Source organism: Rhinopithecus bieti, unplaced genomic scaffold (genome assembly GCF_001698545.2).
Source record: "Rhinopithecus bieti isolate Rb0 unplaced genomic scaffold, ASM169854v2 scaffold_76, whole genome shotgun sequence".
In the NCBI taxonomy this organism is placed as follows: Eukaryota; Metazoa; Chordata; class Mammalia; order Primates; family Cercopithecidae; genus Rhinopithecus; species Rhinopithecus bieti.
Genome location: NW_016803343.1, coordinates 3,963,355 through 3,970,642, shown reverse-complemented (window position 1 = coordinate 3,970,642; position 7,288 = coordinate 3,963,355).

The following is a 7,288-nucleotide window of genomic DNA, read 5'->3' as shown; positions in this document are numbered from 1 at the left end:
GGGAAAATATAAGGGATTGATTTTAAATAAAAAACATTCCATCTTTCATTTAATATCAATATCAAAAGAAGAAGACAAACATCTATCTTTCTCATCTATATTTAAGTACCTTTTTGTAATGTAGTATCAAAGTATTTTAGGTATTGCAAAATTTTACAAATCATTTGTGGAATGAATGGTAAAACTAATCTGATGAAGTGGAAAATTATTCTGCAATATTGTAATTCATAGTTTGACTTTTCATAAGCAAATAAATCCCTAGGATGTAATCAGGACTTCAAATGTGTAATTAAAATTTCTTTTAAAAAATCTATTAAATTGCAAGATTTGAATACTTCTTGCATTCTGAGCTGACGAGCCCATGTTAGTCCAAAATTTGTATTTCACTACCTTTAAAATATTTTGAGTGATGACAAAGAAAGTTTCTTTTTTTAACACCCAAACACATACACATAGTGTTGTGACCATTTGAAAATAGGATGAAAATTCTTTTATTTCTACTCTACTTTAAAACATATAATTCTGAAGATACTAAAGAATTACTTGAGACTATAGAGCTGAAAATGTGCAGTCTTTAATGTTTTTTAGGCTTCCCTTCAGGTGATCCAAGAGTGAAATATATGTGAGTGAAATTATCAGATGGATTATTTTATTCTTACTTAACTCTGAATTTTTATTAAAATTCCCAAATAATTTTAAGATAACAATGTAGAAATTTTAAATAATGACACCAAAAGAGATTAACTGGTGCCTTCTAGAATCCCAATACAGCAACAGCCTCTTCAAGAAATTTAGACATATACACAATTAATGCTCATTATTAAAAGAGAAAGATCTGGGACTAATGATGTTTTAAATGCTTTGCACATGTTAACTAATTCAATTATTTAACAACTCTATTGGAGGAGGTATTATTATTATCTCATCCTACAGATGAGAATGTTGAAGCTAAGAGATGTTAAAGAATTTCCCCAAGGCTATACACATACTAAGATAGTGAAGATATAAGAAAATAGTCTGTAACTTTCCTGCTATGGTGACCATTTCCATGACTTTGGCATCTTTTAGATAACAGTGGGGGAACCTGAGGCTTTGAAAAAATTATAGGAGTGAAGAAAAAGCATTGAACTGGAAGTCAAAGACTTCATTGGAGATATGGTGACTAGATGACTTTAAAGTTCTCAATTAGTCTTTTGACTTCTTTGACTGTAAAATTAGGAGATGAGGTCAGCTGATCATCAAGGTCCCTTTTAACACTAACATTCCATCCTAGATATGTGGAAGGAGGAATGAATACCATTTGCTAACCTTCGGAGCACAGGTCTGATCCTCAAACAGAATCTGTATATATTAATCTATGGATTAAAAAACAGCTGTTTTATTGATATTGCTAGTACGTCTTCCATTTTTAAGTCCTAAAGCTGTGTTTCTGTCTGCTAGAAGCAGAGCTCTGATCTCCATATTATTCATCAAGAATGACTTCCCTAAACGGTATAAACGTTTACACTTTCAAATCACTTTCATTATCCAATTGGCACATCTCATCTAAAACTTTATTGACTTCAGATTCTCTGAGTTGCAATTGTATTAAAATCCAGAAATGGTAAATGTAGCAATGATTGCTTGCAAATAGCTATAATAAAATATATGATTCTGTAGAAAGCTACTGGCAAAACACTAGCTGATGGTAATGACAATGTAGGCAATCATAAAATACCTCCTCTGTACACCATGTGACATTTAGAGTTCCAGCAGGCTACCCTTTCCCATTGCTGTGAATGACCATGCTGACCATGCTGTGAATGCATGGCATTTATAAAGCAAATATTATTTTCAGGATGTCAAGCCATAAATTTCTTACCACATTTCTGTGGGTGAAACAACACTGTAATCATTCCACTGGCATTAAAAGTGAGGCCAGCAGGATAGCAAAAACAATATGAGCAATTCACTCAAGGGAGTTAAAACAATAATTTTAAAGCAATGGTTTGTTATAATACGAGCATAGTTAAATTTCCTCTCTCCTCCACCAAAACACTGAAATGAACAATGTTTAAGTAAGTAAGGTGGTTCTCATTGTCCATATAAGGAAGAAGGTATGATTAAAGGGTAGACACTGTTCCTTCTCTTCTTAACTTCTGCTCTTTTCTCTCTCCCTTGTAAAATAATTCAGTAAGAACAGTCACAGTTCTACAATAACCACTTCGATGTGTGGATCATGTAGGAAAGTAAACTCAAGAAAGAGTTTCAGGACTCCCCTGAAAAGTTTGCCAGCACGATAAGCACAGCAGAACTGAAGAAATAACTTTTATGTTGAATCTGTCCCACTTTTCCATATTTGAAGTAACTGTAAGAAATAATACAAAGTATACAACACTGCCTTATATTTTAAGAATACCTTTATAATCTACTAGAAGGCTCAACAAACACACATGAAAAAAAATAGAGAACAATTAGGTATCTAATCCACATGGGTGGGGATAATATTTACAAAGTATTGATATGGGGCTTAAATGGTTTATGTATGTCAATATCAAGCATTGTATACAGCATATAATAGACATACTAGTAATAATAGTAGTTATTATAATTAATAATAAAGGTACAAGTGGTATTAGTATACCCACTAGTAATATATAGTCTCTTGGAGCTAGAATAGCTCTAAAATGTCATTTTGCCCAAAACGCACATCAATAAATTCCTTCCATAAGATTTTAAGCAGGAATCATCTAGCAATATAAATGATTACTACCTGAATCCTGCCAGTGATGAGATAGGTCACCACTTCATGCTAAAATGTTTTCCTCATAACAAGTTGAAATCTGTCTCCCTGTAATATCTACCAACCAAATCCACACAATAAAATCAATACTCCTGCACTGACTTATTTTATTAGCGTTATTTTATTGAAATGAAGGAGGGGATGGGGAAGAGCAATTTCCATTTGTCTCAAACATAAGACCAAGAAAAGTAACCCATTCAGACAGAATTATGACATAAAGGGAAATTTATGAAGGTAGCACAAAGGGCATCCATTTTAAAAGTTAAGAATGTATCCATTAGAACCTAAATATTCATGTATGAGTTAAACTGATGAACTAGCTAACTCCTTCTGATGTCTATGTTAGTTTTAATCCTGCACCTTCTCTTAAGTATGATTTGGCCTTCTGAAAAGTAACACTGCTGAAACTCTACAATATGTTCTAATTCAATCTGATAACAACCAGACTCATATTAGTTGAGAGCACAGCTGTGCTCCTAACAAAATATTACTACAATTGCCGTGGGTTTGTCTTGGCTAAGGTGCTATGAATTCTGCACTGCCATGCCAAAGTATTGGAAGAAAATGTCAGTCTGTGAATTCCAGTTGTGACTTTGTGATAAGTGTCTCATGTAGGTAGAAAAAGAAGTCATTCTCTCAAACAATATAATCACTTAGTTAGGGTTTCCAGAACTGTTTTTTTAACCTTAAAACAAATTTAAGCCCCAAGCCCTTGCAAGTTGTAGTATAACTTGTTACCAACATAGTATATGAAGAGACCACAGAGAAAGCTTCAAAGTCCTCTATACCCTCTACACAACTTCACCAACTAGTATATAGCATTACTAAAAATTTGTTTAGGTAGCAGACAAAACTTACCTTCATAAAATCCTCTCTCTCTCTCTCTCTCTCTCTCTCTCTCTCTCTCTCTCCCCCCCCTTCAGTGTTTTTCCTTCTTTTGATCACACCTTTAATCACATACCAGCAAAGATAATCTCCAGCAACTACATGTTCACAAAATCCCTATTTCTATAGTTACAGAAGGAGAAAACTCCAGTATTAATATCAGTCCTTGCAAAAGCCAGATCCCTTTGTATCTCTTGTCCACTACTGGGCCCACCAGTATGGCTCAGAGGATAGTAAAGTCTTTTGGGCCAGACTTATCGCATGGCATTACATGCCCACTTCTGTAATGATGGAGGTAGGGCATGTGATTAGCTGCCACACTAAGTGGAAGTCAGATAATTCCTCAAAGGTCAACCGATGTATGTAAAGAACAGAAGAAGGGATGCTGGGCATGTAAGAACAACAGATGTCCACTACAGGAAATGTGGGAAAAAAAAAAAAAAACTTACACCAGATTCTTGTCCTAAAATCTTCTGCCAAATTTTGGTTGAAGGTCCCACATATATGGGAAGGAAAGCAAGTATTACTGAAAGCATAAAAGAGCAAAAGAACCAGTGCTCAAAATTTGCTTTGAAATTTTTCCATGCATGAGTCACTCAGTAATCTCATACAATGTAAAAGGGGAAAAAGCATTTCTGATTTTCACTAAGTGAAAGATGCAGGAATATTTTATTTTAGCAAAAGACAAGAAGTTCCCTTAGAAAAGATAGTGGGGGGCAACTGATATAATAATAAGAGTTTATAGAAAACAAAAACTAGTTTAAGAGAAAGGAAAGGAGTGATAATATATTAGGAAAGATTCAGAACTTTAAAACTCTAATTTAAGCAACCATTGCTATTCATCAGATACTAAGGAATTTCTCTGCATTTTTCTTAAGGCTGTTGTCCCTTGGGTTGAGTAATACCTATTTGGTCTCGCAATTGCCCTGTTACCTGCTTATTTTGGAGTAAATCAACTTTAAGGAGCACAAAGAAGATGAAGGAATGAATTCTCCTTCTCCCTACCTCTTAGTTTTTTTCCCATATCATAACATTTAAGAAAGTGAGTCCTCCTTGGACCATCCAGTGATATTTCTTATCACAGATAAACCAACAGAAAGCATTACTCATCAACTGGAACCCCACCTACTATTTGCAACACTGTGGTTATTTCAGCACCTCATCATCCATATGATAACCTCATGTGAGGTCTGCCCAAACCTATCAGCCTCTTCTAGTTGGACAATCATCACATTTCAACCTTTTTACTTGCTGCATTAAAATTCTAACAGTTTCCACCAGGCAGCTGCAAACCCTGACACTTAGCTCCTTCTCATGGTTAGCAAATAAAATAGGACCTCCCTGTGCCTTCTGGAGCATGACAGAAGTATCATTTTGGAACAATTGACAGTGTCTGTCTCTAACCAAAAGCATTCAGCTGCTGTAGCTAACATCTAGCAATACTGAGAAGAAAACAGGGAGTTCAGACTGGTGACTGATGTAAAATAGGCCTCTTCCTTTCCAACGGTTGTGACAGATGCAGAATTTGGTGCCAATTCTACATTTCGGTCCATCTCCAGAAAGTCATAATCAGCTGTGAAGTCTCAGCATTCCTAGAAAAAGTGAATGCTCTAAATACAGCTCAGGTATATGCCAACAGAAATTCCAGGAGCCAGATCTAGGCTGGCCAGTCGGGGCCCCTTGTTACTGACTGGTTTTGTGCTAACACTAACAGAGGCCTTCCCTTTTCCAATTCTCAATTTATTTGAAGATGTCACATTATCTGGCTGAATACATAACCCTTTGAATACTAACGATCCTCAAGCTCACCTGGCAAACATCCAAAACTGTTGAGAAGATTTCACTTGGTATGTCTGAGAAGCCACATGTCCAAATTATCCAACGTGAAAATACACAGCTGTCTCCTCTCTTAAGAAAGAAGTCTTTAATAGTTGAGTAGCCTCAGAAACTCCTGGTGTTAACCATCAAACTTGATTTGCAAAAATCCCAGGGAGAACTGGAACAAAGGAACTCTGGAAGACCAGGGAAAGCCAGCAATTTACTTTACCTCTGATATCACTGTAGCCCAAGATCCCTGAAAAGCAGCCACTGGAAAATTAAAAGCTATCTTCATGTGATCATTCTTGCCATTTTCACTTCTGTTTCATGGGAAGCAGTAAGTCAAACCCAGCCCAAACCCTTGCATTTGCAGGAATCAAAGCAAGCTAAAAGGAGGAGATTTCTCATTCAACAAGGGACCGCAGACCAGCCTTTATTAAGGAAGACTTACACTCCTAAGAAAAACTAGTAACGTTTTGCTGCTGCAGATGACTTGGATTGTGCAGGGAACTGGCCCTTCAAGTCTGTTTCCCACTGTCACCTTATACCTCAGCCATTCCAGTCAAAGGCCATTCCCAATGTTCCAAATTTTTCACACCTCTGGGCTTTTGCACTTACTGTTTCCTCTGCTTCAGCCTTCTCTGATCTCCCTTCTCTCCACTTGGCTAACTCATGCTCCTCCTTTAAGGTTTAGCTCAAACCTCATTTGCACCAAGAGGTGATTCCTAACCTCCTGTGTCCCAGGCTAGTTGCCTATCTTCTATGTTTCACAAACACCCTGTTGCAGTGCCTCCAAACTCTTAGTGTACACTCTTAAAAATAATAATAATTATATATCCTACTGTATTCGTCTGTTCTCACGCTGCTAATAAAGGCATACTCAAGGCTGGGTAATTTATAAAGGAAAGAGATTTAATTGAGTCAGTTCCAAATGGCTAGGGAGGCCTCACAATCACGGCAGAAAACGAAGGAAGAGCAAAGGGCCATCTTACATGGCGACAGGCAAGAGAGCTTGTACAGGAGAACTCCCATTTACAAAAACATCAGCTCTCGTGAGACTTATTCACTACCTCGAGAACAGTATGAGGAAAACCACCCCCACGATTCAATTATCTCCACCTGGCCCCACTCTTGACACGTGTGGATTATAACAATTCAAGGTGAGATTTGGGTGGGGATATATAATTATTATTTTTTTAAGAAAGTGCACTAAGATTTTGGAGATCAAGTAGAAAGATGCACACAGCATGTTTCACAACGATAAAAGATTCTTAAGACAAGTTTCATCTCTCCTATAGTTTTTCCTAGGACTGCCCCAGCCTTAGCTCTGCCAAATAGAATCTCACAACTAAGGTCAGTTTCAGGAAGATTTAACAGCATCCAGATCAGAGGAATGGGGATGAGTCATCAAGAGACTAATGTGGGTTTTTATCACTTGCTCCCAGTTCCTTTCAGGGAGCAACCTCTGAGGAGGATTCCCACCCACTGCCCCAAGTGGTGAAAGGGGATTTGGTCCCAGTATTGAATCTCATCTGGCATGTCTGAAATCCCAGAAACTGTCTATTAACATAGAGGCATGAGGCTGAGCAAGGACGCATCTGAGTTTAGAAAATTCAGAGTCACCCAAAAAGAAAACAAGAGGTACAGGGAGAGATGCAGATGAGCAGTAGAGAATGAATATATACATTTGAGACAGGGTTGTTAACGACAAGGCTATATGCAAGAGTGCCAGAGACTGAACCCAAGTTCCTCTGTTTTTTCCCCAGAAAAGAGTCAAGAACTGGGCTCTGATTAAACACACAC